Source organism: Palaemon carinicauda, chromosome 5 (assembly GCF_036898095.1).
Source record: "Palaemon carinicauda isolate YSFRI2023 chromosome 5, ASM3689809v2, whole genome shotgun sequence".
Taxonomy (NCBI): domain Eukaryota; kingdom Metazoa; phylum Arthropoda; class Malacostraca; order Decapoda; family Palaemonidae; genus Palaemon; species Palaemon carinicauda.
The window spans coordinates 115,897,739-115,909,991 of record NC_090729.1 but is presented as its reverse complement, the minus strand read 5'-3'; the positions used below and the strand labels follow the sequence as shown (position 1 = coordinate 115,909,991).

The 12,253-nt window shown below is 43.2% G+C and overlaps 1 protein-coding gene across 7 annotated transcripts in view; it reads left to right on the top strand.

The window, feature by feature from the left end:
* The window catches only part of LOC137641423 (mucolipin-3-like), a 120,017-nt gene that overhangs the window by 95,558 nt on the left and 12,206 nt on the right, over nt 1–12,253 (top strand). The window lies entirely within an intron of this gene.

Here is a 12,253-nt window from a genome sequence, read left to right as displayed (position 1 = left end):
CTTAGCCTATTAGTGAAAATTAATTTTTACAGACTGGGTTAGTGGTACTTCTCATTCAATTCTTTTTATTTTGTTTAAGATTTAACACAACCATTTTACAGTTACTCAAATTACCCCTGTCTGACAGTTTGAAGTAAAAAATAAAATTAGGTTCCGTTAGTGATGTTACGTATTCTGTTCTTCATTTTTGTAGGTAATATTTAATGCTGGGACTCTTCATCAGTCACTTATAATGTTGGTTGGTCTTTATAACCTGTGGTAGGGTACCTCGTCTTTCAATCATATTTTGCAAGTTTGCTAACAGTTTTCCAATCCAGCTGTGTATTTGGCTGTTTCAATCTGCTTCCGTTTTATGTAGCTGTTGAAATTTTTTGCCGTTTGTTGCTTCCATCTAACCGGAATTAGATAGGGGCATTGAATTGATTGTAATATTAGCTCTTGAATTAAAAGAATTGATTGACAGTACTGTACCAGTCATGTACTTCACATTTATCTTAATTTGAGAAACAAATATAGTTGTGAATTGGTGTAGTTATCTTATATATGGAGAAATGTTAGTTATATTAACATAGAGGAAAATTCATTTTACTGTTATGGGTAGGTTTAGCAATAGTCTCAAACTATCAGAGTTTCAGGTATTTAAGCTTTGAGGGTAATCTGGTCATTTTGTTATTTTAGTTATTTTATACCGAGGAGTTGATGATGAACAGTAACTGGTTATGTTAATGGAATGATACACAAATATTTTAGAAATTTAAAGTTTATTTTGTACAATTGCACAAACCTATCAATCATACCTAAGTAGTGTCATGATTTGCAATTTATCAAACCTGTTAATCATACATAATTTGTGTCATGGTTTACAAATTTATCCAGGGTCATGTCTTATCAGACAAAATAAAATCTAATCTCAGTGGACTCTCAGGTATGCTTTTAACCAATCACTTACTGTAAGATTTGTAAGGTTAGGATGTAGGCATGTGGAGGAGTTAAGAAAACTAGTCAACTACAGAAATTCATGGTAACCCATGAAGTCATTCGATGGAGCTGTAGAAATGATCAAGTTTTCAGTAATAGGGCTATATTCTATCTTCTGAATTCCTTAATAGAGATCTAGCTAAAATTAGCATGATGCATATTATGGGGCATGAAGTTTAAACCCTAATAAAGCTCGGAAAGTATGATTGTAAGTAGGTTGAGGACACTGGATCCCCAATGGCCAGCTCTCTGAATTTAAGATTTTATGAATAGAACTTACCTGGCAGTTATATATACATAGCTAATAATCTCTATTCCGGCAGAATTTTTCTAAACGTGGCTACCGCCTTGTGGTGGTTGGGTGGTAACACCCGTTAAAGGGTGGTAGGAGGAATCATTCCCGTTTTCTGTTCTTCAGTTCATCTCTGCCGGCCGGATCGACAACACGTTGGTCCGTCATTAAGAGTTTTTCTTCGCTTTCCCTGCTCGGTGTACCAGTCTGCTTTTTGGTGAAGTACTCTGATTTGGGGTTTTGGCGATCGTGTTTTTTGTTATCTCTTAGCTTTTTTGCTGTTTTCATTATGAGTGAAAAAAGTCATTACCGTGTCTGTGCGAATGAGGAATGTAAGGTGAGACTACCGAAAATGGCGGTAGACCCTCACACCGTGTGTTCGAATTGTAGGGGTTTTGTTTGTGCCCTTAATAATAGGTGCGGGGAATGTAAAGTTTTGGATGAGAAAGATTGGTTGATTATGAAGCGCTATGTGCGTAAACTAGAGCTCGATAGAGTTAGGAGAGCTTCTAGGTCTAAGGAAGTGGTAAGGAAGACGAACTTAGTGTAGATTTATCTATTGAACCTATAATTGATTCCTCTTTGGAAGTTGATCCTTCCCTTGAGTTAGTAACTCCTGCACCTCCTACAGGATCCATATCTACGGATGACCCTTGGTACGCTAGCCTGGCTGCCGAGTTGAAGGCCATTAAAGAACAACTGGAGGCCTTTAAAGGTAAGGAAAGTGAAAGTGCTTGTGTTAGTGCAGTGGAGGTGGCGACTGACCGAACCTGTCATTACCCTAGGCCTAGACCTCTACCAAGCTCCCAGGACCAAGGGAGAAGGTACGTCGATGACCGAAAGGGGGTGAGAGGTACGTACCCTCGGTCAGCCGTCGCCTTAGACAGTCCTGTTGTCAATTCCCAGGCTGCTCTTGACCGTCACGGGAAAGACGTGTCGTCGGATGTGTTGTTTTCTTCTCCGAATTCGTCCAGACGTAAATGGAAGTTTGAAGCTTCAAGACCTACTAAGAGGAGATGGAACCGCGACGAACGGTCTCGTTCTTTCTCTCCCGGTTCTAGCAGTTATGAACCTTGTCCGTCGGAGGATGATTTCGACTCAGTGCCTGTGAAAAGGGCGAAGCCGAAGCCTACTGCCGAAGATCCTCCCCCTTCTATGAGTGTTATTCGTCAGCCCTCCCCTTCGGGGCCGCAAGACCCAGCTGATGTTGCTAAATCCTTTATGTCTGTCATGCAGGAACAACTTTTTACGTTAGTGCAAGCATTTAGCTGCCCTCACGCCCAGTCTGACAGACGTAAAGACGACTCGTTACCTATTAAGAAGTCTGCTTCTAAGAGAGAACGGAGTTCTTCTTTAAAGAAAACTTCTCCCTCTTTACGCCAGGATTAGGAATGTGTGCTTTCACCAGGCGATACTTATTCTCGATACCAGGACGATACGGTTTCTCTTTCTCGATACCGAGACGATACTTTATCGAACGATGCTGCTTCTCGTTCTCGATGCCAAGACGATACCGCCTCCTGTTCACGATACCAGCACGATACCTTCTCTCGTTCGCTTCGCCACGACAATACCTCCTCTCGTTCTCTACGCCAGGATGATACCTCCTCTCGTTCACGACGCCACAACGATACCGACCCTAGTTCTCGACGCCTTGACGATACCGCCTCTCGTTCACGACGCCATGACGATTCCGCCTCTCGTTCTCGACGCCTGGACGATACCGCCTTTCGCTCTTGACATCAGAACGACTCTGCCTCTCGTTCTCGGTGCCAGGGCGATACCAGCCTGCCTCTTCGGGACGATACTGCCTCTTGTTCCAAGGATTCTTCTAGCGCTGGACTCCAGGATGCAACCCGTCTTTTGCAGGACGATGCCTTTGATTTGCCCTTGTCGGGTTCTAAGGAACCTTCTTCTCGTTCGAAGGATATTGCAGATGTGGATCAGGACCTCGAGGATGTTTCTGATGACGATGATAATCTTGCCGACGCTGCGGGAGATTATAAGGTTCTCTCTCGCTCCCTTCTTGAACTTTTTGGAGAGGAATTCCAACCTGCTGCCCCTCAATCTCCTCAGTCCCAATTTTAACAGAAAGAAGGCCAAGAAACAGTTGGCCTTCATCAAGATGAAACTGTCTATTTCCGCAAAGAAGGCTCTTACAAAGATTGATGACTGGATGAAGGAGCGGAGACAAGCAGTTAAGACTTCCTTCTCGTTTCCACCAGCTCGTCTTGCTTCAAAAGCGGGTATGTGGTATGCAACTGGGGAACCTTTGGGTCTGGGAGTGCCTTCCTCCTCCAGGGGTGACTTCTCTGGCTTAGTGGACTCTGCTAGAAAGCATGCTCTCAACTCAGCCAAGGTCATGTGGTCGATGTCGGAGCTGGATCATCTCGTCAAAGATATTTTTAGAGCCTTTGAGGTTTTTAGTTTTCTAGACTGGTGGCTTGGGACTCTGGCAAGGAAAACTGACCAGATGGAAGGATCTAGGGACCTTACCAGTATTATGTCCTGTATGGACAAGGCCCTCAGAGATGGGGCGAATGAGTTGGCTGCGCTGTTCTCAGCTGGGATCCTAAAGAAGAGAGCTCTGCTTTGCTCTTTTACTTCTAGGTCTGTTACCACTGCACAAAAGTCTGAGCTTCTTTACGCCCCCCTCTCTCAACATCTTTTTCCCGAGTCCCTGGTTAATGACATTACGCTTTCTCTGGCCCAAAAAGCCACCCAAGACCTTTTATCTCGTTCTGCTCGTAAGCCCTTGGCAGCCCCTCCTTCTTCTTCGAAACGGGAGGAAAGGAGATTCCAGCAGCCCTTTCGGGGCAGGACTACTTCAAGACCAGATTTTAGAGGGAGAAGGCAAGAATCAGGACCAAGATCTACCAGGGGTTCTTTCAGACCTTGCTCCAGAAAATGAAGTTCGTCTCCTCCAGACAGTAGGCGCAAGACTGTCAGGTTTTTGGCAGTCTTGGAAGAGGAGAGGGGCGGACACCTGGTCCCTCTCAGTCATCAAGGAAGGATACAAGATCCCCTTTCTGAAAAAACCTCCTCTCGCAAATGCTCCGCTGGCCGTAGTAGCCCGGTACTCAGATCCGGGGAAACAGAAGGCCCTAATAGACCTTGTCGACCAAATGCTAGACAAGGGAGCGATAGAACCGGTTCGGGATCTATCCTCCCCAGGCTTTTACAATCGCCTGTTTCTGGTCCCCAAGAACTCGGACGGATGGAGACCCGTCCTGGATGTCAGCTCTCTCAATGTCTTTGTGGAGAAGACAAAGTTCTCCATGGAGACGACTCAGTTGGTGCTGGCATCAGTACGTCCATGGGACTGGATGGTGTCCCTCGACTTGCAGGACGCGTATTTCCATGTCCCCATCCATCCGACTTCAAGGAAGTACCTGAGATTTGTAATGCAGGGCAAGTGCTTCCAATTCAGAGCTCTTTGCTTCAGTCTCAGCACGGCTCCTCAAGTCTTCACCAGGATAATGGCGAATGTGTCAGGTTGGCTGCATCAGGAGGGGATAAGGATATCCTTCTATCTGGACGATTGGCTGATTCGTTCACGATCGAGGGAGAAATGTCTGGAGGATTTACGGAAGACTTTTATGATGGCTCAAGATCTAGGCCTGGTCATCAACAGGGAGAAGTCTCAGATCAGACCGAATCAGACTATTCTCTATTTGGGGATAGTTCTGAATTCAGTTCTTTTTCGGGCTTCTCCCTCTCAGGAAAGACAGACCAAGTGTCTTGTAAAAGTCAGAACTTTCCTGGACAAGAAGAGGTGCACAGCGAAGGAGTGGATGAGTTTGCTGGGGACTCTATCCTCCCTCGAACAGTTTGTCGCTCTGGGGAGACTCCACCTGAGGCCTCTTCAGCACTTTCTTTCGAAGGCGTGGAACAGAAAGATGCAGGAAGACTCCTTTTCCTTCCCCATTCTAACAGAAGTCAAGAATCTTCTGAAGTGGTGGCTGGACCCAACCTTGTTAGGGGAAGGGATCTCCTTACACAAGAAGAACCCAGACCTAGTGTTGTTTTCAGACGCATCAGAGTCAGGCTGGGGGCCAACACTTGGAAGCAAGGAGGTCTCAGGCTATTGGGAAGGAATTCAGCTGGGATGGCACATCAACAACAAGGAGCTGATGGCCATTTTTCTGGGGCTAAAGGCCTTCAAGGACTTGGTGTCTGGGAAGATTGTGGAGGTCAACTCAGACAACACAACTCTTGCTTACATCAGGAAGCAAGGAGGGACTCACTCTCTGTCTCTGTTCGAGACAGCAAGAGAGCTCCTTTTTTGGGCGAAGGAGAACAGGATAAACCTGCTGACGAGGTTTGTTCAGGGACAGAAGAATGTGAGGGCGGACATGCTCAGCAGGAAAGGGCAGGTCCTTCCCACAGAATGGACCCTCAACCAACAGGTCTGTCTGAGTCTCTGGAGGCTGTGGGGGAGACCCCTCATTGATCTTTTTGCCTCCAACTTATCCAAGAGGATCCCCATCTATTGCTCCCTACTTCCAGACAAGGAGGCAATAGCAGTAGACGCCTTTTTGATGGATTGGACGGGGATGGACACTTATGCTTTTCCCCCGTTCAAGATCATCAATCTGGTAGTCAGGAAATTCGCTCTCCTCGATTCGGGACGAATCAAGGTGTCTATTTATCCTACAGCTTTTTTGGTTGTTTCCCCAACAATGTTTACTGTCTATCACCCTCCTCCAAGTGTGTTAATCAGCTATGTATATATAACTGCCAGGTAAGTTCTATTCATAAAAATGGAGTTTTTATGATAAAACAAAGTTTTATGAATATTTACCTGGCAGTTATATATACATTCGAAGGCCTCCCACCTCCCCTCAGGAGATAGGTCGGGCATAGATGAACTGAAGAACAGAAAACGGGAATGATTCCTCCTACCACCCTTTAATGGGTGTTACCACCCAACCACCACAAGGCGGTTGCCATGTTTAGAAAAATTCTGCCGAAATAGAGATTATTAGCTATGTATATATAACTGCCAGGTAAGTATTTATAAAACTTTGTTTTATCATAAAAAAACTCCATTTTTAGTTGCAGCTCTTGATTCCACAGTTACTTTTGAGAAACTCATTCGGTCTATTTCTTCATCAATTGTACAAAAAATTTACTTGCCAAGGAAATCATTTTAGATTTTCGGTGATCAATGTATTCTGAAGTTTTAATTCTTTCATTTTACTGAAGTTTTCATTCTTTCATTTTACTGAAGTTTTCATTCTTTCATTTTACTGAATTTTTCATTCTTTCATTTTACTGAATTTTTCATTCTTTCATTTTACTGAATTTTTCATTCTTTCATTTTACTGAATTTTTCATTCTTTCATTTTACTGAATTTTTCATTCTTTCATTTTACAGAAGTTTTCATTCTTTCATTTTACAAAAGTTTTCATTCTTTCATTTTACAAAAGTTTTCATTCTTTCATTTTACAAAAGTTTTCATTCTTTCATTTTACAAAAGTTTTCATTCTTTCATTTTACAAAAGTTTTCATTCTTTCATTTTACAAAAGTTTTCATTCTTTCATTTTACAAAAGTTTTCATTCTTTCATTTTACAAAAGTTTTCATTCTTTCATTTTACAGAAGTTTTCATTCTTTCATTTTACTGAAGTTTTCATTCTTTCATTTTACTGAAGTTTTCATTCTTTCATTTTACTGAAGTTTTCATTCTTTCATTTTACTGAAGTTTTCATTCTTTCATTTTACTGAAGTTTTCATTCTTTCATTTTACTGAAGTTTTCATTCTTTCATTTTACTGAAGTTTTCATTCTTTCATTTTACTGAAGTTTTCATTCTTTCATTTTACTGAAGTTTTCATTCTTTCATTTTACTGAAGTTTTCATTCTTTCATTTTACTGAAGTTTAAATTCTTTCGTTTTACCTTGCTTTGAGTATTTTTCTCCTATCTGGTCTTCAGTCACTGGATTTTCTCATTTTAGTTTGTTGGACAAGAGAACTTGCAGTATATTGAATTTCTTATTTTATTTTGTTGGACAAGAGAACTTGTGGTATATTAAATTCATTATAATTTAGATATTAATCTTTGGCACTGTCATTCAGTTAGTTCTTTATGCATGTTGCACAAGATTTTTCATAATTCGGACCATCCTTTGCAACAAAGAGCTCAATACACTGTACCATCGTGTACATTGTTTCTAGGTATGCATTTAATTGTAACAGTGATGCCTTCTCCAACATAAAGCTCAATATACTGCACAGTATTTTAGATGTTATATTCCTGGTGTGACCAGATTATGGAATGATCTTCCTAATCGGGTAGTTGAATCAGTGGAACTTCAGAAGTTAAAACTTGCAGTGAGATTTTTATGTTGAACATGCTGTCATAAGTCTGTTTATAGTTTATATATGACATGTATATTAATGTATACTGTATAACATTAAAGTTATTTTAATGTTGTTACTGATGATCTTACAATATTTTATATTGTTCATTAGATCTCTAAATATGTTTATTTCCTTTCCTTCTTGGACTATTTTTCCCTGTTGGAGCTTTAGTTTATGTATCTCCATACTGGGGTATTTTTCCCCTGTTGGAGCCCTTGGGTTTATAGCATCCTTTTTTCTCCAACTATAGTAGGGTTGTAGCTTAGCTAGTAACAATAATAATATTGCTGTTGCCATCTATGTGCATTGATATGGCTTATCAGGCAATCTTGGATTTTCATATCTTGCTGCATGCTGGAATAGTCAGATGAGGAATAAGACCTGCTGAAGCAGTTTCTTATTCAATAAGTCCTGCTGAGGCAGTTTCTTGTTCTGCATTTTATGGCAAGATGGGACTTGTGATCATGTTCCAGGTCAGGCACCCCATTGTTAATACTAATTATCCAGACCATATGGTTGGTCGTTAACCAGAGTTTCCAGGTTAAATGGTGGATTTTTGCAATCCATTAAGGTAATCTTGGCTTTGTTTTTGTACCTTTTCTCGGGTCTGCGTAGGACATACGGATCACACGATCAAGTTTTAGTGACTCCAGTCTTTCCATGTGAGGCCCAGAAATTTCTGCAAACAGGAAAGTCGAAAATGTTCCAGTTACTGGTGGATGCTTGTGTGGAGTTAGAGCTCCTTGTACCTAGAGAAGAAGGGAGATCATTCACTACAGCATTATATTTGATCTGGTTGTTTTTAAGGTATTTGTTCAGGAAAACCATGGTCCTTAGCCTGCAGAAAATATACTGCATTTTTTAAGATCAATTTCTTATTTAAGATTGTACAAATAAGTTTCTTGGAAGTTGCCTGCTACTGATATCAAGACTTAACATAATATGGCATTTGCTTCATTGGAAGTTGCCTGCTACTGATATCAAGACTTAGCATAATATGGCATTAGCTTCATTGGAAGTTGCCTGCTACTGATATCAAGACTTAGCATAATATGGCATTTGCTTCACTATCAACCATCCATCAACCAATCCAACTACCTTTTCTCATAACTGTTTTAAAAGATAATCTTGATTTTTAGATTAGAGCGAGAGCACTAGCAAGACGAAACCACTAAGTATATAGAGAGAAGTACAAACCTATTTGCTTTCAATATTTATTAACAAGCAATGATGGCAACATCTGTAACAATAAATACAGAAACAAGAACAAGTTAGTCATAATACAAGAAAAAAAGGCATTATCCACAGGCAAATCATTAATCATATATTGCATTTTCCCCATCACCTCTTTTCAAAGGATGATAAATATACAATATGAAAGAAAAGTTTCTTTAAAGTGGCACCTTGCTGGAATGGACACACACCATGTCCATGCATGTGGTTTGGTCTACCAAGAACTGTAATAGATAGAACTTCATGTTGAGGTCAGTTTGGTATTTGCAGCTAAGAAAAATATGGATTGTCAGGGCACCAGGTGAATTAATAGTCGGGTTGATAACAGTTTGTCCGAGTCTTTAGGAAAGAATATGCCGAATGTTTGTCGAATCTTTAGATAATGCTACAGTTTAATTTTGTAGTCAAGCTGATTCTTCTGGCTCAAATCGGTAGTTGACAATTTATTTTTGATATACGGTCATGCTGTGATGATGTAGGTTATCTCAATCATTCTAAGAGCATGTTTTTGAGGTGAGTATTAGATCTTCATGGAAAAAATGCTGGTGATCTGCAGATGCTGGAGATTTGCGTCTCTGCGAGACTATGTAGGTGACCTGTGTCTTTGCGACATGAGGCTGGTGATCTGTGGATGTTGAAGGTCTGCATTTTTACTAAATGCTGCTGGAGATCTGCTTCTGTGATATGATGTTGATCTGCAGCTCTGAAATGCTGCAGGTGATTTGCAGATGCTATAGATCTGTGTCTTTGCGAGATTGTGCTGGGAATCTAAGGATGCTGATGTGTATCTTTACAAGTTGATGCTGGTGATCTGTAGATTTGCGATATGCTGGTGATATAAGGATGATGAAAATCTGCGTCTTTGTGAGATGATGCTGGAGATCAGATTCTAACTTGCAAAATGATGCTGGTGATACGAGGATGTTGTAGATCTGCAGAGATGATGCTGGTGATCCGAGGATGCTGGAGTGTTGGGACTTTGGGACACGAAGTTGATAATTAAAGGATGCTACAGATCTGCATATTTGTGCGAGGATGCTGGTGATCTAAAGATGCTCGGGACCTGCGTCTTTGGGTCATGAATCTGGTATTCTAAAGATGTTAGACATGTGAGTCTTTGTCAGATGATGCTGCCGATCTACATCTTTGAGAGGATGCTGGACATCTGCGTCGCTGCGAGATGATACTCGTGATCCGAGGATGCTGAACATCTGCGTCTTTGTGAGATAATACTGATGATCCGAGTATGCTGGAGGACTGAGTTTTTGGGATATGCTGCTGGTGATCCAAGGATGCTGAACATTTGGATCTTTGCAAGATGATGCTAGTAATCCATGAAAGCTGGAGATGTGCGTCTTTGCGAGATGATGCTGATGATCCGCGGATGCTGGAGATATGCATCTTTGAGAGATGATGCTAGTGATCTGAAAATGCTGGAGGTCCGAGTCTTTGAGATGATGCTGGTGATCCGAGGATGCTGGAGGTCCAATTTTTTGCAAGATGATGCTGGTGATTCAAGAGTGCTGGAGATCTGCATCTTTGCGAGATGATGCTGGTGATCAGAGGATGCTGGAAATCTGCGTCTTTGCGAGATGATGATGCAGATCTGTCTTTACAATATGATGCTGGTGACCCGAGGATACTGGAGATCTGCGTCTATGCGAGATGATGCTGGTGATCCGAGGATGCTGGAGATCTGCGCCTTTGCGAGATTATGCTGGAGATCTGCGCCTCTGCGAGATGATGCTGGTGATCCGAGGATGCTGGAGATCTGCCTCTGCGAGATGCTGCTGGAGATCTGCGCCTCTGCGAGATGATGCTGGTGACCCGAGGATGCTGGAGATCTGCACCTTTGCGAGATGATGCTGGTGATCCGAGGATGTAGGAGATCTGCGCCTTTGCGAGATGATGCTGGTGATCCGAGGATGCTGGAGATCTGCGCCTTTGCGAGATGATGCTGGTGATCCGAGAATGCTGGAGATCTGCGCCTTTGCGAGATGATGCTGGAGATCTGCGCCTTTGCGAGATGATGGTGGTGATCTGCGTCTTTGCGGGATGATGGTGGTGATCAGAGGATGCTGGAGATCTGCGTCTTTGCGAGATGATGCTGGTGATCCGAGGATGCTGGATATCTGCGCCTTTGCGAGATGATGCTGGAGATCTGCGATCCGAGGATGCTGGATATCTGCGCCTTTGCGAGATGATGCTGGAGATCTGCGCCTCTGCGAGATGATGCTGGTGATCCGAGGATGCTCGAGATCTGCCTCTGCGAGATGCTGCTGGAGACCTGTGCCTCTGCGAGATGATGCTGGTGACCCGAGGATGCTGGAGATCTGCACCTTTGCGAGATGATGCTGGTGATCCGAGAATGTAGGAGATCTGTGCCTTTGCGAGATGATGCTGGTGATCCGATGATGCTGGAGATCTGCGCCTTTGCGAGATGATGCTGGTGATCCGAGGATGCTGGAGATCTGCGCCTTTGCGAGATGATGCTGGAGATCTGCGCCTTTGCGAGATGATGCTGGAGATCTGCGCCTTTGCGAGATGATGGTGGTGATCTGCGTCTTTGCGGGATGATGGTGGTGATCAGAGGATGCTGGAGATCTGCGTCTTTGCGAGATGATGCTGATGATCCGAGGATGCTGGAGATATGCATCTTTGAGAGATGATGCTAGTGATCTGAAAATGCTGGAGATCCAAGTCTTTGAGATGATGCTGATGATCCGAGGATGCTGAAGGTCCAATTCTTTGCAAGATGATGCTGGCGATTCAAGAATGCTGGAGATCTGCATCTTTGCGAGATGATGCTGGTGATCAGAGGATGCTGGAGATCTGCGTCTTTGCGAGATGATGATGCAGATCTGTCTTTACAAGATGATGCTGGTGACCCGAGGATGCTGGATATCTGCGTCTATGCGAGATGATGCTGGTGATCCGAGGATGCTGGATATCTGCGCCTTTGCGAGATGATGCTGGAGATCTGCGCCTCTGCGAGATGATGCTGGTGATCCGAGGATGCTCGAGATCTGCCTCTGCGAGATGCTGCTGGAGATCTGCGCCTCTGCGAGATGATGCTGGTGACCCGAGGATGCTGGAGATCTGCACCTTTGCGAGATGATGCTGGTGATCCGAGGATATAGGAGATCTGCGCCTTTGCGAGATGATGCTGGTGATCAGAGGATGCTGGACATCTGCACCTTTGCGAAATGATGCTAGTGCTCCGAGGATGCTGGAGATCTGCGCCTCTGCGAGATAATGCTGGTGATCCGAGGATGCTGGAGATCTGTGCCTTTGCGAGATGATGCTGGTGATCCGAGGATGTACGAGATCTGCGCCTTTGCGAGATGATGCTGGACATCTGCGCCTTTGCGAAATGATGCTAG